General features: G+C 44.7%; 1 long non-coding RNA gene across 5 annotated transcripts in view; it reads right to left on the reverse strand.

Annotated features, from left to right (window-relative positions):
• Positions 1-24,656, reverse strand: part of LOC148135820 (uncharacterized) — a 78,674-nt gene that overhangs the window by 41,849 nt on the left and 12,169 nt on the right. For 4 of the 5 annotated variants that reach the window (XR_015754959.1, XR_015754958.1, XR_015754960.1 and 1 more), the window contains 5 exons: positions 24,503-24,585; positions 22,316-22,415; positions 21,253-21,339; positions 17,418-17,540; positions 3,480-3,588 (listed from right to left, as the gene is read on the reverse strand). This is a non-coding gene — a long non-coding RNA (uncharacterized LOC148135820). The remainder of the gene's footprint in view (positions 1-3,479; positions 3,589-17,417; positions 17,541-21,252; positions 21,340-22,315; positions 22,416-24,502; positions 24,586-24,656) is intronic. The other variant, XR_015754962.1, reaches the window with a different exon arrangement.

Raw genomic sequence — 24,656 nt, forward strand, 5'->3', positions numbered from 1 at the left:
TTTCAGAAAACCTGCTGAATCTATCGTTCAGACTGTTCCAGATGCTCAGAACTTACTGAGTAAAATAGTGTTCACATTATCACCTTGTATTATTTACCAATTACTTGAAAGTAGTTACTAAAAATTGTGACATCGTTAACAATTCCTCTCTCTCTCTCTACACATTCAAAACCTTGGAACCAAATCTGTACCAGATCAAAATCACTGCTTCACCTTCTCAGCTCCCAGGATAATTACCTGTGCTTCACCCAGCTCTCCACAAAATAGAGGAATGCATCTTAATTTATTAAATCAAAGAAACAGACCTTTGGTCCAATTTGTCCATGCCAACGAGGAATCCTAAACTAATGGATTCCCATTTACCATCTATTGGCCTGCATCCATCAAAACCCTTCCAATTCATGCACCCAATTGGAAGCCTTTTAAATGTTGTGATTTTATCAGCCTCCACTACTTCATCTGGTAGCTCCTCCCATACACACACCGCACTCAGCTTGAAAACATTGCCACTTAGATCCCTTTTCAATCTTTGCCCTCTCAACTTAAACCCACGTGCTCTAGTTTTGGATCCACCTAGCCTGAGGAAAAAGGACACCAGCTGCTCAGCTTATCAACGCCCCTCGTGATTTTATAAATCTCTCAGAAGTCACCTCTCAGTCTTTGACTCTGCAGAGAAAATAACCACAGCCTATTCAGCCTCCCCCTGTTGCCCAAATCATGCCAAGTTTCACAACATCCTTCCCAGAACAGGGAAATTCAAACTGAAAACAGAATTCCAGAAGGTGCTTAATCAACGTCCTGTTCAGCCACAATATGACATCCCAGCTTCTGTATTCAATGCATTGACCAATAACGGAGAGCGTTAATGGAGTCCCATTTGCCAGCAGTTCACCCTTAAGCCTCTAAAACCTTTCTCTTTATGTACCCAATCAAATGCCTTTTAAATGCTGCAATTGTACTAGCCTCCACCACTTCCTCTGGCAGTTAATTCCATAGTTGCAATGCCCTCAACATGAATAAGATGCCCCTCAGATCCCTTTTAAATCTTTTCCCTCTCATCTTAAGCCTGTACCCTCTAGTTCTGGACCCACCGAACATGGGAAAACGTCCCTGACTGCTCACCTTATCCATGCCCTTCATGATTTTATAAGATCACCTCTCAGCCTCCAACACTCCAGGGAAAATAGTCCGAGCCTATTCAGCCTTTCCCAATAGCTCAAACCTTCCAACCCTGGCAAAATCCTTGCAAATGTTTTCTGAACCCTTTCAAGTTTCTCAACATTATTCCAAGAACATGGAGATTGGAACTGAAAACAGAATTCTAGAAGGGCCTTAATCAGTGTCCTGTCCAGCCACAATATGACGTCACAACAGCTGCATATGCATTGACCAATAATGGGGAGCGTACCAAATGCTGCATTCACTACCCCGCCCACCTGTGACTCGACTTTCAAGGAACTAGGAACCTGCACTCCAAGGTCTCTTTGTTCAGCAATGTTCCCCAGGAATTTACATTAAGTGTATAAGTCCTGTCCTGATTTGCCTTTCCAAAATACAACAGCTCACATTTATCTAAATTGAACTCCGTCTGCCATTCCTTGCTCCAATGGTCCATCTGATCAAGATCCCGTTGTATTCTGAACTAAACTTCTTCACTGTTCACTACACCTCCAATTTTCGTGTCTCCTGTAACCGTCCTGACCATGTGTCATATATTCACATCCAAGTCATTTATTTAAGGGCCCAATATCCATTCTTGCAGCACACTGCTGCTCACAGAAATCCAGTCCGCAAAGCAACCTTCCATCATCCTCTGTCTCCTTCCTTCAAGTTTTGTAATGACTTTCTCTCCCTGAATTCCATGTTATCTAACCCTGCTAACCAGTCTGCTTTGTGGAACCTTGTTGAATGTCCACATAGCCAACATTCACCGCCTGGATTAATCAATTTTCTTTGTCACTTCAAAACACTCACTCAAGTTCGTGAGACATAATTGCGCATGTCCAAAGCCACATCATTCCTTACCTTTCCAAATAGATGGATATCCAGTCCCTCAGAATCCCTTCCAACAACTTGTCTGCCACTGACTTCAGGCTCACTGTTCTCTTTTTCCATGGCCTCTCCTTACCACCTTTTTAAAAATAATGGCACCTCACTCGTCGCTATTAACGATACAAATATCTCAGGAGAGGCCCAACAATCACTTCCCTAGTTTTCCAGAAAGTTCCAGGATACACCTGATCAGGTTCCAGGGCTTTATCCACCTTGATGTGATTTAAGACATCCAGTACCACCTCTTCTGTCACATGGACAATTTTCAAGTTATCACTGTTTATTTCTCCAAACTCTTGAGCTTCCATATACTTCGCCAGTAAAAATGAAGTGGAATATTTGCATATCTTTCGCACCCCCTGTGGTTCCATAGACAGCCTTGTTGACCTTTAAGGGGACCTATTCTCTGGTCCAGTTAATCTTTTGTCTGTGATATATTTGTTTAATCACTTTGGATTCTATTCCAGGACATCCCAGAAAGGCCTACTTCATGGACCATAATTTTCCTCCGACTTGATCAACAATGCCCTCCAACACATACCCTCCACTTCCAGCACCTGTGCCTTTACCCCACCCCTCCAGCCACAACAAAGAATATAACCCTGCGGTCTTCACCTTCCACCCACTAACCTCCAGATACAGCGCATTAACCTCTGTTATTTCTGATAAAGAAAGTCAGACCCCACCACCAGAGACATATTTCCCTCCCCAACCCTATATGTGTTCCCTAGAGACCACTCCCACTGCACCTCCATGTTCGGTCCACACCGTCCCACCAACCCATGCTCCACACCCTTGACCCTCCCTTGCCGCCATGGGAAATGTAAAATGTGCGGCCACACCTCCCTCTGACCTCTGTCCAAGACCTCAAAAGGATCTTTTCACATCAGGCAGAGATTTGCCTGCACATCCCAAAACCTCATATACTGCATCTGGACACTATGGGAAATTTAACATGGTTTATCCAACTAACCTACATATCTTTGGACTGTGGGAACAAACTGGAGCACCCGAAGGAAACCCTTAAACACTGGGGAAAATGTGCCAACTTGAACACAGGCAATTTCCCGAGGCTGAAATCAAACCCAGGTCCCTGGTGCTGAGGAAGCAGCGCTAACCACTGAGCCACAATACTGTGGGATCTTTGGTGATGATGTGCTGCCCCACTGATACCTCGGTCACTCACCCTGTCTCATTTCCTAACTGGCAGTGATGACGGAGTGAAATTATCGCTAAACAGTTAATCCAGAGACCCAGATAACGTTCTGGGGACCCGGGTTTGAATCCCATCACGGCAGATTTTGGAACGTGAATTCAATAAATATCTGGAAAAATAATCTAGTGACGACACGGAATCCATTGTCAATTGTTGGAAAAACCCATGTGGTTCACTCACGACCTTTAGGGAAGGAACATACCATCCTTACCTGGTCTGGTCTGCATGGGACTCCAGACCTATAGCAACGTGGTTGACTCTTAACTGCCCTCTGGGTAAACGCAGCAATAAATACTGGCCGAGCCAGTGACAGCCTCATCCTGTGAATGAATAAAGAAAACAGGTCAGGTTTTGTTCCTTCTCTAGTAGGTACATCCTACAAACTGAATCTGAAACGTTCTCGTACACACTGAACAAATACCTTTCCATCCAAGCCCTTAACAGTACAGCACTCCGAGGCCATGTTGGTAAAGTTAAAACCCCTTATCATTGTATCCATATTATTCTTACAGATAACCGAGGTCTCCTGGTAACATTGTGTCTCAATTCCCCGCTGACTATTGGGACAGAGTCTATAATACAATCCCAGTAAGATGGTCATCCCTTTCTTATTTCTCAGTACCAACCAAATAAATTGCCTGGATGTACTCCCAGGAACATCCTCCCGAAGCCGAAGCATAATGTTATCCCTAATCAAAAACACCTCTCGGTTGGCCCCTTTCTATCCTTGCTGTAGCATCTATACCCTGGAACATTAAGCTGCTAGTCCGATCCATCCCTGAGTGATGCCTCTGTAATTGCTGTAATATCCCAATGCCATGTTCAAAACCATACCCTGAGCCCACCTGCCTGATCTGTCAGGTCTCTTGCACTGAAATAAATGCAGTGCTACTGGTCCGTCGCACCTCTTTCTGGGACTTGCTCTTGCCTGCCTTGACAGTCTGACTGGTGAACACTACCAGCCTCAGGCCCACCTCTTTTCTCACTATCTCTTTAGGAGTACCCCGACTCCCTCACAGGTTTAATGCCTCCCGAGTGGCACTAGAAAATCTCCCTGCTCGTCAGGGCCCCATGCTTTCCCCTTCGTATGCAATTGGTACCAATGTAAAATGTCCTCCCACTGGTTATTTTCCGTTTTGAGAATATTCTGCTCCCTCTGTGAGACATCCTTGACACTGGCACCAGGGTAGAACCACCCCATTCTGATGTCTCACTGTCAGCTGCAGAAATGGCAGACTGTGCCCCTGACTGGAGAGTCCCCTATCCCCATCGATCGTATGGAACTGGACATACCTCATTATGTTAGAAGTCAGTCTCAGTACCAGTAACTTGGCTGTCAGTGCTACATTCCCCTGAGAGTCTATTACCACCTACACTTTCCAAAACAGAATGCTTGCCTGAGATGGGGATAGCCACAGGAGACTCCTGCAGTACCGACCCCCCCCCAGCTTTCCTGGCGGTAACCCATCTACCTGACTGTATCTGCAGTATCCTGCAATCCTGAGACTGCCACCTATCACACCCCCGGCTCCTGTCAATACCTCACTGCCTTTAATCACTCCTCCACCAATCCATGCGATCCAATAGGATTTGCAATCACACTTGCTGCAGACATAATCATCAGGATCATTGAAACTCTCCCTAATCTCCCCCATACGACAGGAACAGCACGCCAATCTACAACAGGCCATCTCTCCGCCTTAACAATCTGCAGACCAAGACAAAGGCACAGGCTTACTGCTCGAAAAATACTGCCAGAGAATAACTTAATGCTTACGGTTCATATCTTAAACATTTAATCAAGAGACCATAAGACTTTAAAAAGAAATACTTACCTGATTCACGATTGTAGTCGGTTTTATTTTATAAAATCTAAGATTGATATTTGAAGAGACTGAAACTCACCGAGCTGATTCCCGGCTCTGAGTACTTCCAAGGGTGAGGTCTCTCTGAGGGCAGCTGTGAAATGTCTCTGTTTCTCTTCGCTGCCCACTCCATTTCCAGAGAGGTTTTTAACTTCACAGCAAGTCAGCTTAGAGAGGTCACTGCTTGGTTTTATTCACTGGGGGTTGCCTTTGCTGCCCAGACCAGTATTTATTGGCCATCTATACCTGTCTTGGATAAAGTGGTGGTGAACCGCCTCCCTGAAATGCTGCAGTCCATGTACACCACAGTGATGTTTGGACAACAATCCCCCTCTGGCCCCACAACCCTCCCCGTCTCTGTAATCCCCCTCCGGCTTCAGAAATTACATGTCCATGGCATAAGATTTTTATTTGGATTCATTTTTAATAACCCCCCCCCCCAAAAAAAAGTGAAATTTTTAGCCCCCCCAAAACATTCTGTTGATTGACCTTTCGGAGAGGCTGACACATGGACGTTGCAGTATTTTATCTCAAATTGTACTCGTAGAAAGATGGAACTTTCTTTTAAACATTGCTATGAAGGGAGGCAATGGATTAATGGTATTCCTGTCAGATGAGTGATGTGTACAATGTTCCGAGGATTAGGGTTAGAATCCCAACATGGCTGATGGTGGTATCGGAATTCAATACAATATATAATGAAATGGCGAATGATGACCATGAAACCATTTTGTCAATTGTTAGAAACCCTTCAGGTTCACTAATGTCCTGTAGGGAAGGAAACGGTCATCCTCACCTGGTCTGGCCAACATGTGACTCCAGACCCACAGCAATGTGGTTAACTCTCAACTGCCCTCAGGAAAAGTACTTTAAAAACTGTTAACAAATACTCCGCAGGTGTCACTTAAAAACTGGCTGTTCCCATTGGGACTGTGAATTTCTGAACAGCCTGAACTAAAACTAGTTTCAGCTTCACCTGCTCCCTGTCCCACCTCACTGTTTACACCCAACTCCAAAACACTCTCATTGAGCCAAGTAGCCCTCACAGTGCAGCGCTGTCATTTTCATTGTCTGCTCACACCTACACAGCCCTCAGCCTCCTGTACTGTTCCAGTGTATCTCAATGGGAGCTCAGGAACAGCACCTCATCTTTCAATTCAGACCTTTGTAACCCCAGAGTCAACATGGACGTCAGTAGTTTCTGAATGAATAGACTGTTGTCAGAAGCTGGAACATTCCACCTGAAAAGGCGCTGGATTTTGTGTCCAAAAGGACTTTTAATGGGAAGCTTACAGGTAATTGAAAATATGAAGTTCACTGGTTAACATCATGAAGTGGGTGATTGGGTATAAATCTGAGAGTTCTCACAAAGAGATGACGTGTAAGTTAGATAAATCTGTGCTTCCTCTCAGGCCAATATCTCCTTTCTCAGCTGCAGAGGCCAGAAGAGAGCACATACCCAAAGGGTGATCCAACCATGAATTTGTACATCTTTCTGCTTGACAAAAATATTGGAGATATTATCCCACAAACAGAACAGACAAATCTTTCTCCTTCCACAGTTAAATTCCAATGATATTCAGATCCTGATGACTCCAATGACTGTAAAAACTTGCTTTTGAGATCCCAGCCTCCATTATTCTGATTTAATATCCTATGAAATGAATTCACAAAACAAAACTCACAGTCAGTATAGGAAAAATATAAAAACATATTTTTCTCTTCATATGTGCTTGATGTGTAAATGCCTCTCTTCAATTCGTACCCCCCCCATCCGAGGAAGGGGACATGCACATACGCCTCACTGTTCCTTGCCCCCAATAAAAATGGCGGCCATACCTCAGGGCCTATTACCACCTAAAGACCGCAGCCAGTTTCCCATCTGCTGCAAACTCGAGACTAAGAGTTTCTAATTCAGATTTACAAACCGCACAGAGTGCAATTAAAACTTCCCAGTCTAAAGTGACTCATTATCTCCCTGTCTCTGAGGCCACTCTCCCCTTCCCTGTTTGTGTCTCACACATTCAACAACGGCCGAGTCTCGTGGCACTGCATCGGCTGGTTACTGGTGACGTGTCATCCCACTGGCCACGCCCCTCATTCACTCCCATTGTTTGGATGACCAGCTGGTTCCACTTGGTCCACCAGCCCCACCACCTTTTCCTATAGGTCCGAAGCTGCCATCAATCAGCTGGACCCCATTGTGAGGTCAGTGGTGGGATCCTCCCCCTGTCTGAATCACACCCAGAAGGTGTGTGGATGGTGTCAATCAGGAACAACAAGCAGAAGGTGCTGGGAAAGCTCAGCATCTGGGAACAGAAATCTGTCCAGTGGCCCTTTCTCTGAACCGATGGGAGCAGGGAAAATTAGAATCTTGACAGCATGAAAACAGGCTAATCGGTCCAAAACGTCCACAGCGTCCCTCCGAAGGGTACCCCACCCAGACCCATTCCCCTACCCTACTACTGTATATTTCTCCTGTTTAATGCACCTAACCTACACATCCCTGAATATTATGGGAAATTTAGCTTGGCCAATTCAACTAACCTACAGATATTTGCACTGCAGGAGATAGGAGTTAAAGTGTAAATAACAGGGAAGGACAGAACCCAAAGAGAGACTGAAACATTTGGAAAGAAAAATGAGTTGATTACGATCTGGCCGGGAGGGTGCATAGCTGTTAATGGAGGGGACAGGAACCTGTGTCTGGCAGCATCCCAGTGGAGGTGGCAGAAATGGCGGCTGATGATCTATGTCCTGCTACAAAAACAGACCCCGAGCTTCCAGCTGCCTGCCACTTTAACACACGAGCCTGTTCCCTATCTCATGCTTACTGTTGTGTTCCAGTCAAGCCAGAACATACCAAATGGCCCCGTATTTCAAGGACTGCAATTTCCCCTCCCATGTGGTCAATACCATCCAATGTATCTCCTCAACTTCCTGCACCTCTGCCTTTGAAACCCACACATCCAACTGCAACAAGGATAGAACCCCCCCACCAAGTCCTTACCTTCCACCCACATACAACACATCATCTTCGATCATTTCCACCAGCTACAATCAGACTGCACCACCAGATTCTTAAGGGGTTTGACAGAATAAATACTGATGTGTCTGAGGGTAAATACTGAGAGGGGAGTCTGAAACCAGATTGTGAGCCAGTCACAGAATCAAGGGTTCTGCTCTGGGTTTGTCAAGTTTAAGGCAACACAGGCATGGGTAAGGGGTTTCAGTAGCAATGGAGCATGGGTGAAGAGGAGATAAGCAACGGTTTAGAGATTGGAATTCCTGGTGTTTGGGATTGTGTAGATGTCTAATCAGAAGGTCAGTTTCGCGTCAGATATAACAGCAGTATTGTGAAGAGTCTAGTTCTGCCGAATAGTTCCCAGTGAGAGGGAGAGGCTCAGCAGTAAGGGAAAGGAATTTGTCAGGCAACGGGTTTAACCATTACAATGCTTCATTGGAGGAAACTGCACCAAAGCGAAGAGTGGGAATGTGGTAAGCAGTTTGATAACTGAGTAACAGTGGAGTAATGGAGAGGGATGATGGGGAGGGAAAGCTGGGCAGTGTCAGTGTACATGTGAAACCCAACATGGTACTTTTGCACAATGTCACCTCCTGGCAGTATGTAGGTGAGATAAAAGAGGGGGCAAGGATAGATCCACGAGGGACACCAAATGCAAGGAATGCAGAAAGGAAAGGGAGAATGGAGATGGAGCAGCATTTTCCAACAACCGTGAGGTCAAATGTCAGTTTCACAAAATGGGAGAGAAGGACATAACCAAAAAAGACAGAACAAGGAACAATGTCTGTGAATCGGTGAGGGGGACTGATGAGGAGGAGTAGAAAAGAGAGTTGGAAAGTCTATGGTTCAGTGAGAATAGGGTAAAGGGTCAAGATGAGCTCTGCTAAGGCTTGACATGAGATGAGATGGGAGATAGATGTAGGTTTGGACAAAAACCAGGAACACCACGTGAGGCAGTTTGACTCCGTGGGCTATTGGGAGGGAGGGAAGCAGCAGATCGGATTGTCTCAGTCTTAGTGACAGAGAAAATCCATGCGCTCCAAACTCTTGTGGATGGAGGAGACAGGATGATGGACAGTGTTTCACAAAGAAACAAAACATGGGTAAGTGATAGTTAAAGTGAGTGAACAAACCTAATGTATTTAAATTTTATCCAAAATATTAAAACAAATGACTGAAGTCCTGATTCGAATCCCATCTTGTCAGTTGGTGGAATCTGAATTCAAGAAAAAATAACTGGAAATAGGAATCTCCTGATCTCCATGGAATCATTGTCAATGGCAGAAAAAGTCCTGCCAACCTGACAGTGACCCAGCCAGATACTCACTGTATTAATCATAGCAAAGTCTCATCAAAGGAATGAAACTGGATGGATCACTCGGCATTTAAGAAGGCACCAGAAAATACAACCACAGAATCAGCCCTCTCGATGGTGCAACGTCCTCCAGACTAACATCTGGATTTTGGTGCCAACGTCTGCAGAGCTGTCTCACAGACCAATCAGGGAACAGCCTGAATTTCATACTCATGAAATCAACGTTTACAGACAATGACCAGACACCACCATCATCATCCCAAGATATTGAGATTGTGGTGATGGAAGAGCACAACAGGTCAGGCAGCATCTGAGGAGAAGGAGAACCGACGTTTCAATACTCAGCCCTTCATCACCCTGACCCGCTGTGCTTTTCCAGCGCCAGACTCTTGACTCTGATCTCCAGCATCTGCAGTCTTCACTTTCTCCTGAAATCTCTGGATATGTCCTGTCCCACCGGCAGGACAGACCAGGCAGAGGTGGTGGCACAGTGGTGTACAGACAGGGAGGATTTGCCCTGGGTGTATACAGCATTGGCTCCGTAGAGCAGGAAGTCTCATGGCTCCTGCTGATTACCACGTCCCGTCCTCCCACGGCTGATGGATCACTTCTCCTATATGTTGAACAACATTTGCAGGAAGCACTCAGGCAATAAAATGGTGTCAAACTTACTCTGGGTACAGGATTTCAATCTCCACAATCGAGACTAGCTCTGCAACAGAATTACTGACTGAGCTGGCCAGGTCCTAAAGGACATAGCTGCTCAACTGAGTCTGCAGCGGGTGGTGACGGAACCAACAAGAGTGTAAAACATACTTGATCTCATTGTATGAATTGACCAGCTGCAGATACATCTTGCCATAACAGTGACCATCACACATTCCTTTTGGAGACAAAGTCTTGTCTTAAAGTTGAGAAAAACCTCCATCGTGTTGAGTGACACTGTCACCATTCTAAATGGGACAGACTTCGAAGAGATGTACGATCTCAAACTGGGTATCTCTGTGGGACATCAACAGCAGCAGAACTGTACTCCAGCACAATCAGTAATCTCATGGGTTTGTAAGTCCTGCTCTCACCCACCACAATGGACAGTAAAGGAGGGCATGCCATGAACAGCACCAGGCAGATCTAAAAATGAAGTGCCAACCTGGTGAAGCTAGCAAACGGAACTACCTGCATATCAAACAGCATCAGCAGCAAGCAACAGAGCTAAGTGATCCCACATCCAATGGAACAGATCGGAGCTCTGCAGTTCCGCCACACCCAGTTGTGAACAGTGATGGACAATTAAACAACTCACTGGAGGAAGCATCACAGATATCCCCACCCTTACTGATGGAGGGGCCTCACACACCCATGCACCAGGTAAGATGACAGCATTTGCAGCAATCTGCAGCCAGAAGTGCAAAGTGGGATGATCCATCTCAGCCTTCTCCAGTGGTTTCTAACATCACAGATGTGAGTTTTAAGCCAGTTCAGTTGAGTTTGAATAGCATCAAGAAATTGTTAAGTAGTGCAAAGGCTACTGGCCCTGCCAATATTCTTGCAATAATACTGATGGTTTGTGATCCAGAACTTGCCACCCACCAAGCCAAGTACCGCTCCAGCACCGGCATCTACCGACAATGTGGAACATTGCCCAGAGATGTTCAACACAAAAATACAGGGCAATCCAGCCTAGGCAATTTCAATCCATCAGTCCACACCCGATCAGCAGTAAAGTGATGGAAGATGTTATCAACAGGGCTACCAAGCAGCAGCTGCTCAGCAACAGCCAGCTGAGTGACACTCACTTTAGGCTCCACCAGGACCACTCAGCTCCCGATTGTGTTACCGCCCTGATTCACAATCTGGCAACCAGCTGAATCCCAGAGGCGAGGTGAAGGTGACTGCCCAGTGCCACTACAAGACCACTAGCTCGAGCTGATTCCACCCTTGTCTCAGCTCATACACTTTCAATCATCTTGTGTTATCTCCAGACTTCATTATCCAAACATACTCCTGGCCAGTTTCCCACATTCAACCTCACTGTAATCTCAAGAAAAACTAAATCTCTGCTGCCCAAGTGCTCCCTCGTACCAAAACGTGTGGATCCGTCAAAGGCTCCTATTCATAATCAACAACATTGAGCCACAGCGATGTACAGCATGGAAACAGATCCTTCAGTCCAACCCGTCCATGCCGACCAGATATCCCAATCCAATCTAGTCTCACCTGACACATCCCTCAGTTTAAAACTCTCACCCATGATTTAATTCCTGGTTGTGATCATCCCGAGATCGCTGCATCTCACACCCTTTGAGACATCGAAAACCCATTCTGTTCAAGAGTCTCAATGACCTGTTAATTCATTACTTCACCTGTGTGGCTGCTTTTACAGTTGCCAAAGCAACAAGGTCTGAAATTCGCAGCTAAAATCTCACAGGTCTGCTTTCCCCCTTTAAGACATTCCTCAAAATCTGCTTATTTGGCAATGGTTTTGGTCATCTGACCTAATATCATCAGTCTCTGGCCTTATGTCTAAAGTTCCCAATAATATTTTTGTGAAAGTATAAGCAGGATAATAAAACTACAAACTGTTCTTGATTTGGACATTACCTTCAAATCATCACTGTTACTGAATGAATACTCTGTAATGTCTCTTACCCAACCACATTGTGAGAGCACCTTCACCACACAAACTGCAGCTGGACAAGAAAGTCAAACATTACCCTCTCCACAAGCAACAGGGATTTGGCATTAATCACTGGTGGCTGTGGAAGGAGAAACACAGTTGATGTTTCAGGGAGTGCAAAACGGATTACAGGGAATGAAAATGGTGCAGAATTTGATAGTTAGAAATGGAAGGAAAATGCACTTGCTTATTGGAAAAAAGAATTCTTGACTGTCAAAGATTTTCCAGAAAAAAATTAATAAGCAGCAGATGGTCAGGGGCTGGGCGGCAGTGAAAAATTAACTTACAAAAGTGTCTGTAAAAGTAATAGTAAAATACTAAACAGACCAATAATACACCTATTGTTCTAGATTGAGGAAGCGAGATATTGACAAAGTGGTCATGAGGAAGCCCAGAGATGAAGCAGAACAGTGTAAGCTGTTATGATCCCACAGTCATAGAGATGTATAGCACCGACACAGACCCTTCGGTCTAACTCATCCATGGAAACCAGGTATCCAAACCTAATCTATTCCCATTTGCCAGCACTTGGCCCATATCCCTGTAAATGCGTCCTCATCATATCATGTGTCTATTTAGATGCCTTTAACATGTTTTAATTGTACTAGCCTCCACTAATTCATCTGACAGCTCTTTCCACCCACTGCATGAAAGAGTTGTCCTTTAGGCCCCTTTGAGCCTTTATCCGTTCACCCCAAAGCAATGCCCTCTACTTCTAGACACTCCTACTCCAGGGAAAACACCTTGTTCATTTACTCTATTCATGCTCCTCATGATTGTATAAACCTCCATAACATCACCGCTCAGCCTACGGCACTCCAGGGAAAACAGCCACAGCCTTTTACGCCTCACACTAAAGCTCAAATCCTCCAACCCTAACAACATCCTTGTAAGTCTTTTTTGAAACCTTTCAAGTTTCACAGCACCCTTCTGATAGGAGGCAGGCCAGAACTGCACACAATATTCCAAAATTGGCTTAACGAATATCCTGTACAGCAACATGACCTCCCACATCCTCTCCTCAATGCTCTAACCAATAATGGAAAATATACTGAACACCTTCTTCATCATCCTATCTGCCTGCAACTTGACTTGCAAGGACAATGAATCTGCAATCCAAGGTCTCTATTCTGCAAACGTCTCCAGGGCCTTGCCATTCAGTGTACAAGTCCTGCCCTGATTTGCTTTTTCACCTCACATTTATCAAAATTAAACCCCATCTGATCAATATCTCATTGTAATCTGAGGTAACCTTCTTCGTTATCCCAATACCTCCAATTTTGTATGACCTGCAAACTCATTTATGATTCCAAATCATGTAAATGAATGACGAAACAAATCCAGAAATAAACATCCATTTCTCTGAGTTTGAATGTGCTGTGTGTAAATCCTGCCCAATGACTCTGTACCAGAGAAAGGCTGCACCTGCGCCTGGCTGCACCTTGCCCCCTACAAAGCTGGCGGCTCCGCACGTGTCCAGTGAATTCTTGCCCCGAATAAAGATGGTGGCGGTCACTCATACCTGCAGCCACACTGAGGCAATTCCCCGTTTACTGAAAACACGAGACTGAAACGTTCAACTTTGTGTTTTCCGATGTGCACATTTTGTTTGTAAAACCTCTCCGCTCATACAGAATCTCTCTGATCTCCTGCGGTTCCTCAGACAGCCCTTATGATGTTTGCGGGTACCTATTCTCTGCCTGGTTACTCGTTTGTCCTTAGTGTATTTGTACAATCACTGTGGATTCTCCTTAAACCTATTTCTGAAAGCTATCACCTGTCCCCTTTTCACCCTCATGGTTTACCTCCTACTGCCCCTACACTCCTCTAGGGATTCACACAAACACAGCTCTCTGTACCTGCCATATGCCTCCTTCATTTTCTTGACCAGGTCCACAATTTCTTTCGTCAGGCAGCATTCTTTACACCTACCAGCCTTGGCCTTAACAGGAACATACTGTCTATGTACTCTCATTGTCGCAGACCTATGGAGGCAATGGCAGATGAGGATACAGAAGCAATCATTCTCAGTAAAGAGGTAATGTTGGGAAAGATACCAGCCTAAAGGTAGATGGGTCTCCTGGCCCTGATGGAATGCATCCCAGGGACTGAAGGAGATAGTGGGGAGGGAAGGGAGGGTAAATAACAAATAGATCTTGTGATAATTCACTAAAATTTGTTGGATTCTGGGATGGTTTTGAAAGAATGGAAGCTCAAATGTGGTGCCACTATTTTACAAAACGTTAGCTTAACTTCTGTTGTGGAGAAAATGCTTGAACCTCAAGGAAGTTGTGGTGGGATATCTGGGTAGAAACTGTCTCATTGAGCAGACACAGCATGGATTCATGAAAGACATGTCACTTTTAATGCATTTACTGGAATTATTTGAGGATACGACGCGTGCGTTGGACAAGGGGGACTCGGTGGATGTGGTGTACTTGGATTTCCAGAAGGCATTCGATAAGTTGCCACATAAAAGGCTGCTGAATAAGGTAAAGATGCACAGCATTGTGGGTAATGTATTATCATTGATACAGGATCGGTTAACCAACAAAAAGTAAAGAATGGGGATAAATGTGAGTTTGGATTAGTGTTGGCACTACAACTGTTTACGACTTACACAAATGTTTTGGAGTTGAGGACCAAGTGTACGGTGTCAGAGTTCACATTTGATACAAAGATGAGGTAGAGCATTGTGTGCAGAGGCCACTGTCAGTATGCACAGGGATACAGATCAGTTACGCGAGTGGGTAAGGATCTGGCAGATGGAGTTCAATGTTGGGATGTGAGGACATCCATTTTGGTCGGACTAACAGCAAACTGGATGATGAAATGGTGAAAATGTGTACCATGCTGCTGTACAGAGGGAGCTGGGTGTCCTTGTGCATGAATCACAGGAAGTTGGTTTGCAGGTGCAGCAGGTAATTAAGGCAGTGAAGGGTATATTGTCCTTCCTTGCTAGAGGGATGGTTATGCTGCAGCTGTCCAGGGTGCTGGGGAGGCCACACCTGGAGTACTGTGTACAGGTTTGGTCTCCTTACTTCAGGAAGGGTGTACTGGCATTGGAGGGAGTACAGAGGAGGTTCACTAGTTTGGGTCAGGAGTTGAGGATTGGTGCATGTGGAGAGATTGAGAAAACTGGTTCTATAGTCATTGTAATTTAGAAGAATGGGAGGTTGGATAGGAAAAAATAAAATTATGAAGGGAATAGATAAGATAGAAGCAGGGAAGCTATTTCCACTGGGGTGGGTCAATCTACAGAGCATTACCTCAAAATAAGGGCGAGCAGATTTAGGACTGAGTTCAGGAGATGCTTCTTCAGCTAAAGGGTTGTGAATCTGTGGAATTCCCTGCCGAGTGCAGCATTTGACGTTATCAACTTGATTGCCGTTAAGGCAAAAGGTAGATTTGTGAACAGGAAAAGAACTAAGGGTTATGGTGAGAGATCAGGAAAGTGGAGCGGAGGCCATGAGAAGATCAGCCCTGATCTTATTGAACGGTAGAGCAGGCTTGAGGGGCCAGATGAAAGTCCCTGCTTGTGCCATCAAAATTGGCCTTTGTCCAATTCAGAACCTTAACTTTTAGATCTGGTATATTATTTTCTGTAACTATTTTAAAACTTGTAGAATTATCAGAGACTCCCAACAGTGTGGAAGCAGGTCATTCAGCCCATCACATTGATACTGACCAGGAGAGCCTCCTAACCTCCCCCTGTAACATTGCATTTCCCAGGGCCAGCCAACCTACACATCCCTGAACATTATGGGCAATTCAGCCTGGACAATTCACCCAACCTGCACATCCCTCAACACTGTGGGCAATTCAGCCTGGATAATCCACCCAACCTGCACATCCCTCAATACTGTGGGCAATTCAGCCTGGACAATTCACCCAACCTGCACATCCCTCAACACTGTGGGCAATTCAGCCAGGATAATCCACCCAACCTGCATATCCCCTCAACACTGTGGGCAATTCAGCCTGGATAATCCACCCAACCTGCACATCCCTCAATACTGTGGGCAATTCAGCCTGGATAATCCACCCAACCTGCATATCCCCTCAACACTGTGGGCAATTCAACCTGGACAATCCACCCAACCTGCACATTTTTGGACTGTGGGAGGAAACCAGAGCACCCGGACGAAATTCATGCAGAAAATCCCAATAAGGTGATCATCCCTTTCTTATTTCCCAGTTCCATCTAACTAACTTCACTGGGCGTACTCTCAGGAATATCTTCCCTAAGCAAAATCATAATGCTATCCCGAATCAAAAATGCCACTCCCCCTCTTCTCTTGTCCCCCTTTCTATGCTTCCTATAGCATCTATACCCTGGAACATTAAGCTGCCAGGCCTATCCATCCCTGAGTGATGCCTCTGTAATTGCTATAATATCCCAGTGCCATGTTCAGAACCATACCCTGAGCTCCTCTGCCTTCCCTGTCAGGCCTCTTCTATTGAAGTAAATGCAGTTCAACTGCTCAGTCTGACCTCATTCTGTGCCTTGCCCTTGCCTGCCTTGACTATTTGATTTCTGAACTGTACCAGCCTCAGACATATCTCTTTCCTCACTATCTTCTTGGGTTTACACCTACTCCCTCACTGGTTTAATGCCTCCCGAGCATCACCAGCAAGTCTCCCTGCCTGGATATTAGACACCTTCCAATTCAGGTACAATCTACAATTACGCAGATCAACTCTACTCCAGAGGAGATCACAACGGTCCAAAAAACGTGAATCCCTTTCCCCCTGCACCACCTCCTCCTTTGTAATATGGACATTTTTCAATATGTCACCATTTATTTCCCCACATTCTATATCTCCCATGTACTTCTTCACTGTAAACACTGATGCAAAATACTTGTTTCCTATCTTGGCCCATCGCCTGCAGCTCCACACAATGGCTGCCTTGCTGATCTTTGAGGGTTTTTATTTTCTCCCTAGTTAGCCTTTTGTTCCTCATGTATTTACAAAAGCCCTTTGAATTATCCTTAACCGTATTCGCCAAAGCTATCTCACATCCCTTTTTGGCCTCCTGATTTCCTTCTTAATTATACTCCTACTGCCTTTATACTCAAAAATTTTTTGGATTGGAATAAATGCAAAATATAACATCCTGACAAAACAAACGAGGGTAGGACTTACACTCAATAAAAGTAGGACCTTGAGTAGTGATATGGGAACAAAGAAACCGAGGGCTTCACGTCTTTGAAGTGTGTGTTACATGTAGACTGGGTGGTTAAGAAGGTGCTTAGCACACTTACCGTCATTGTTCAGACCTTTGAGTACAGGAGTTGGGACGTTATGTTGAGGATGTACAGGACGTTGAGGATGTACAGGACGTTGGGCATGCCTCTTCTGGAATACTCTGTCCAGTTCTGGTTGTGCTGTTATAGGAAGGATATTATTAAATTGGAGCAGGTTCAGGAGAGATTTACTAGCATGTTGCCATGACTGGAGGGATTGTGTTCTAAGGAGAGGCTGAGTAGGCTGAGAATATTTTTTACTGGCGTGCACAAGGTTGAGGGGTGACCTTATTAGAGGTTTATAAAATCAGAAAGAGTATAAATAATGTGAATAGCCGGGAGAGAGGTGGATTCAAAACTCGGGTGCATTCATTTTGAGAAGAAATTAGAAAGATTTGAGAAAAGACATTAGGGTTTTTATAAAAAAAAATATATGTGTGAAATGATCTTCCAGAGGAAGTGGTAGCTGTGAATATAATTACAATATTTAAAAGACATTCAGATTAGTACATAAATAGGAAATATTTGGATGGATGTGGACTAAGCGGAGGCAGGTACAATTAGTTCAGTTTGGAATTATGGATGGCATGGACTGGTTGGACCACAGGGTCTGTTTCCTTGCTGTATAACATTATGACTCTAATCCTCTTTAACTCTAAATTCCTCCATCCTCAACTCTCCCGATCACTGTCACTCCACCCTGCCTCATAACTCTTCCTTATTTATATAATTCCTCACCAGCCACAGAACGCTCCCCATCTCACGTCCTCCAGTTTCGAAAATCTCTGCGACATGTGCCTTTCTTTAGTTCCAGCCTTGAGGATGCCCTCATTCACATACCCGATTGGTTGGAAGACAAACTGGTACGGCCTGATCCTCCAGTACTGCCCTCTGCCCCCTATTGGCCTGCGCTGACATCAATCATCGGGGCCCATTGTGAGGCAAGTGGTGGGATCCTCCCTCTCCCTGCCCTGGGATGAACTACAACATTCACAGTCAATGGGGCAGTATCACAGAGCACAGGGTCTGGGGCTATTCAGTCCATTTGGGATGTACCCTCTCCCTCTGGAGATGCTGCAAATCTGTCCAAATTCCCTTCCCATTTGCCCATAGCCCCCCATATCTTCCCTTAACAAGTAAAATTCCAAATCTGTTTATGAATAACTGCTGTGTCTGTCCAGCTGCCATTCAGACTGTGCCAGATACTCAGAACTTACTGAATAAAATAATGTTCACATTATTTGCCAATTACCTGAAAATAGTTACTAAAATTGTGACATTGTTAACATTTCCACTCTCTCTGCAAATTAGATATCCTAGAAACAAATTTGCACCTGGTCAAAATCACTGCTTAACCTTCTCAGCTCCAAGGACAATTATCTGTGCTTCTCTCCACAAAAGAGGAACACATCTTATTTTCATTTATTAGTGTCATATAGATGTACAGCACAGAAACAAACCTTTGGTCCAATTTATCCATGCCAAATAGGAATCCTCAACAAATGGAGCCCCATTTGCCAGCTATAGGTCCATATCATTCGAAACTCTTCCTATACATGTACCCAATCGGATGCCTTTCAAATGTTGTAACTGTATCAGCTTCCACTATTTCATCTGGCAGCTCATTCCACACGTACACCACACACAGCTTGAAAACATTGCCCCTTAAATCCGTTTTTAATCTTTGCCCTCTCAACTTAAGCCCATGTGATCTTATTTTGATCCCACCTAACTGGGGGAAAAGACCCTGGCTGTTCACCTTATCCGTGCCCTTCATTATTTTATAAATCTCCATGAAGTCACCTCTCAGTCTTTGACTCTCAAAGGAAATTAAGCCTCCCCCTGTAGCCCAAATCCTCCAACCCTAGCAAAGTCATTGTAAATCTTGTCTGAACTCTTTCAAGATTCACAACATCCTTTCCAGAACAGGGAATTTCGAACTTAAAACAGAATTCCTGAAATGTCTTAATCAATGTCCTGTCCAACCACAATTTGACGTCCCACCTTCTGTACTCAATGCATTGACCAATAAATATAAGCATACCAAACCCCATCTTCACTAGTCTGCCTACCTGCGACTCTACTTTCAAGGAACAATGAACCTGCACTCCATGGTCTCTATGTTCAGCAACATTCCCAAGGACTTTCCCATTAAGTGTACAAGTCCTGCTCTGATTTGCCTTTCCAAAATCCAACAGCTTACATTTGTCTAAAGTGAACCCAGTCTGCCATTCCTCGCTCCAATGGCCCATCTGGTCAAGATACTGTTGCATTCTGAACTTGTCCACTTCTTCATTGTCCACTACACCTCCAATTTTGGTGTTTTCTACAAACCCACTGACCATATCTCATATATTCACACCCAAGTCATTTATTTAAGAACCCAATATCCATTCCTGCAGCACACTGCTGCTCACAGGCCTCCAGTCCGCAAAGCGACCCTCCATCACCACTCTCTGCCTCCTACCTTCAAGTCAGTTTTGTATCCAAATGGCTAGTTCTCCCAACATTTCACGTTATCTAACCTTGCTAACCAGTCTGCTTTGTGGAACATCGTTCAGTGTCCATATAGACAACGTCCCCAGTCTGCCTTCATCAATCATCTTTGTCACATCTTCAAAAAAACTCAGTCAAGTTAGAGAGAGAGAATTTCCCACACACAAAGCCACGTTAACTATCCCTAATCAATCCATGTCTTTCCAAATACATGTAAATCCTATCCCTCAGAATCCCTTCCAACAACTTACCTACCACTGACGTTAGGTTGACTGTTCTCTTGTTCCCTGGCCTTTCCTTACTACCTTTTTTAAAATAATGGCACCCAACTTCCAACACCTCACCTGTCACAAACAATGATATAAATACTTCAGGGAGGGGCACTGCCATCACCTTCCTAGCTTTCCACAAATTTCTGGTATACACCTGATCAGGTCCCAGGGATTTATCCACCTTGCTACTGTTTAAGACATCCAGTACTTCCCCCTCTGTAATCTAGACACTTTTCAAGTTATCACTATTTATTTCTCCAAACTCTCTAGAATAGAATAGCATAGTATTTCTCCCACCTCCTGTTGTTCCATAGATGGCCTTGTTGATCTTTAAGGGGTCCTATTCTCCGTCTGGTTATTATTTTATCCTTAATGTATTTGTAGAATCTCTTTGGATTCTCCTTAAACTATTTCCTAGAGATATTTCAAGTCCCCTTTTTGCTCTCCTGATTCCCCTCGAGTATATTCCTGTAAAAACATGATCCTGAGCTGCCAATTCCTCCGCCTCTGCCATATCTGCTCCCAGGAGAAGCAATTCCACTCCAGGACATCCCAGAAAGGTTTCCTCTTTCAAGGACCATATTTCCCTTCCATGTGATCAACAATGCGCTCCAACGCATATCCTCCACTTCCTGTACCTCCGCCTTCCCCCCACCCCTCCAACCACAATAAGAATATAAACCCCCAGTCCTCACCTGCCACCCACTAATCTCCATTAATCTCTGCTATGTCCGCTACCTACAGTCAGACCTCACCACCAGGGATATATCTCCCTCCCCAGCCCTTTCTCTCTTCCGCAGAGACCATGGGATCTTTGGTGCTGATATGCTGCCCTACGGATACCTCAGTCACTCACCCTGCCAAATGGCCTTGTGAGATTATCACTAGATGGATAATCCAGACACCCAGATAACGTTCTGGGGCCCAGGGTTTGGATCCCGTCATGGCAGACAGTGGAATATGAATTCAATAAAAATTTGGAAGTAAGAATCTATTAAAGACCATGAATCCATTGTTGATTATTGCAAAATAAAACCTCATCAGATTCGTTAATATCCTTCAGGGAAGGAATCTGCCATCCTTACCTGGTCTGGTCTACATGTGACTCCAGACCCACAGCAATGTGGTTGACTCTTTACTGCCCTTTGTGCCCAGCCAGTGACACCCTCATCCTGTGAATGAATAACAAAGAAGGTCAAGTCTTGTATACAACCATACTATTCTTACAGAGAAGTGATCTCTTAGTAAATTTGCTTCTCAACTCCCTGCTGACTATTGGGGAAGTGTGGTGATGGTGTGAGCGGGGGGGAGGGGGGCGGTCAATAGTACCATCCCATTAAGGAGATCATCCCTTTCTTATTTCTCAGTTCCACCTGTATAACCTGCCTGGATGTACTCCCAGGAATACCCTCTTGAAGCCCAGCTGCAATGTTATCCGTAATCAAAAGTACCTCTTCCCCCTGCTCTGTTGCCCCCTTTCTATCTTTGCCATAGCATCTATACACTGGAACATTAAGCGGCTGGTCCTATCCATTATTACGTCATGCCTCTGTAATTGCTATTATATCCCAGTGCGATGTTCAAAACCATCCCCTGTGCTCCTCTGCCCGACCTATCGGGCCTCCTGCATTGAAATAAATGGCAGTGTAACTGCTTATTCTGTGCCTTGCCCTTGTCTGCCTTGACTGTGTGACGTCTGAACTGTACCAGCGTCAGACTTCGCTCTTCCCTCACTCTCTGTCTGGGTTTACCCACATTCCTTCACTGGTTTAATGCCTCCTGAATAGCACTAGCAACTGTTCCCTTCCAGTACCAGTACAATCCATCCTTCTGATGGAGGTCAATTCTACCCCACAAGAGACTCCAATGATCCAACAATGTGAACTCTTCTATTCCGATGTCATTGATACCAATAAACAACAGCCTCCCCTCAAAATGTTTATTCTCCCCTTTAAGAATATTCTGCCCCCTCTGAGACATCCTTATACAAAAATTACACATTCGAATAATAAACCTTACACTCATCAGGTCATCATAAAAGGATTACATGACACATTGAAGGTTTGGGGAGACCTTTTGAGAGAATGCAATGATTCAAAGGAGAATTTTTAAGCAGCAAATGGGATTGACCTGGAACACAATACTCACACACACACAATGCGAATATCCAGGTCCTGATATACTGAGTAATTCAGAGTTTAGCAGAATATTTACTGAGATTACCATCTGAAAGTCCACCTGTAATATCCTGTAATACAAGTTTATAAAATCCATCACTATCAGTTCAAGTTAGAAACCCACACCATCCCCTCCTCGTGGCCCAGGATGACTGCACATATTACCCTTGAGGACATCAGCAGTCAACTCAGGGGGAAATCTGAGAGTTTCTGGGAGATTCCAACTTGAGATCTCATGTGACTGAACACAGCTGTTCTTTGACACATTGACGGTTGGATCATTTTCTCCAGTGAGGTATGGGGATCAATAATTGCTTTATTTTCTTTCATTCCGTGCTGCCGCTCTGCCTCATCAATAAGACATGGGTGTGAAAGGCTAATGCCTAACGATGGGCAAGTTGTCTCCATCCTGACCAATGGGTAGAAAGACCCTCCCAATCACTCCAAAGCGTATCCCTAAAAAGATAGCAACTCTGTCTGCTTCCCACTGCCCAGTGCTCCCAGTAAATGTTTGGAAGAATGGGAAGGGGGGGGGATATCTCCTAGAAAAGGCATAACTGTAAAGGTCTAAGAGGATTATGAAAAGAGAGAGATGTACAGGAGAAGGGGGCAACAAGTTGCCAGATGGGGTGTAACTTGGGAAAATGGGAAGTTGCTCATTTTGCAGAAGATAATAAAAGAACAAAGTACTATTTAAATGGTAGAATCTGTAGAAAACTGCACCACAAAGGGACCAGGGGTAATTGTTCAGGAAACACAGAAAGCTACCACACAGTTACAACAGGGAATCAGGAAGGGGAATGGAATGTTTTGTTTCAAACGTTCTCAGTACTAGAGTTTGGAGTATATACCTGAGAGTAACGTGTGGAAGTGCTGATGTGACCACCATATCTGCAGTAATGAGAGCAGTTTTGGTCCCTTGAGATAAGGAAATGTGTCACTTTATTGGAGGCATTTCAGGGAAGATTCAATGAGACGATCCCTGGTTTGGAGGGATTATCTTTTAAATAAAGGCTGAAAAGTTTGGGACTCTACTCACTGGATTTTGGAGAAAGAGAGGTGATCTCATTGAGACAGATGGGATTCTTAAGGGGTTTGACAGGATAAATACTGAGAGGATGTGTCTGAGGGTAAATACTGAGAGGGGAGTCCGAAACCAGATTCCGAGTCACGGAATCAGGGGTTCCGTTTTGGATTCATCAAGATAAGGCGACACAGATGCGGGTAAGGGGTTTCAGTGGCAATGGAGCTGGGGTGAGGTGGAGAAAAGCAACGTTTAAGAGATTGGAATTCCTGGTGTTGTGATTGTGTGGATGTCTGATCAGAAGGTCACCTTGGGGTCAGATATAACAGCAATATTGTGAAGAGTGTTGTTCGGCCTCAGAGAGTTCCCAGTGGGAGGGAGGGGCTCAAAAGAAAGTTAAAGGTAAGGCAATGGGTTTAACCGAGACAATGTTTCATTGGAGGAAATTGCAGCTAATCGAGTAGTTGGAATGTGGTAAGCAGTTTGATAACTGAGTAACAGTGGAGTAATGGAGAGGGATGATGGGGAGGGAGACCTGGGCATCGTCAGTGTACATGTGAAACCCAACATGGTACTTTTGCACAATGTCACCGTGAGATACAGGAGGGGCCAAGGATAGATCCACGAGGGACACCAAATACAAGGAATTCAGAAAGGAAAGGGAGAGTGGAGATGGAGCAGGATTTTCCAACAGCGGTGAGGTCAAATATTAGTTTTTTCACAGAATGGGAGAGAAGGGCATAACCAAAAAAAGACCAATAGACAGAACAAGGAACAATATGTATGAATTGGCGAGGAGGGTGATGAGGCAGCAGCGGAGCAAAAGAGTTGGAAAGTGAGTTTCGTGAGGTTTGGGTAAAGGGTCAAGGTGAGCTCTGATAAGGCTTGACAAGAGACTGGAGAAAGATGTAGGTTTAGGACAAAAACCAGGAACACCACGTGAGGCAGTTTGGCTCGGTGGGCTAGTGGGAGGGAGGGAAGCAGCAGATCGGATTATCTCAGTCTTAGTCTCAGAGAAATTCCATGTGCTCCTCACTTGGTGTTGGAGGGGAGGATGGAGGAGACAGGATGATGGACAGTGTTTTACAAAGAAACAAAGCCAGGGTTAGTGATATTTAAAATGAGTGAACAAACCTGATGTATTTAGCTTTTATCCAGAATATTAAAACAAACGACTGAAGTCCTGGTTCGAATCCCGTCTTGGCAGATGGTGGAATCTGAATTCAAGAAAAAAAATGTCAGGAATCTCCTGATCTCCATGAAACCATTGTCAATGGCGAAAAAAATC

This window comes from Chiloscyllium plagiosum, unplaced genomic scaffold (genome assembly GCF_037043375.1).
Source record: "Chiloscyllium plagiosum isolate Xiang-an unplaced genomic scaffold, Cpla_swu_hap1 HiC_scaffold_48, whole genome shotgun sequence".
Classification (NCBI taxonomy): Eukaryota; Metazoa; Chordata; class Chondrichthyes; order Orectolobiformes; family Hemiscylliidae; genus Chiloscyllium; species Chiloscyllium plagiosum.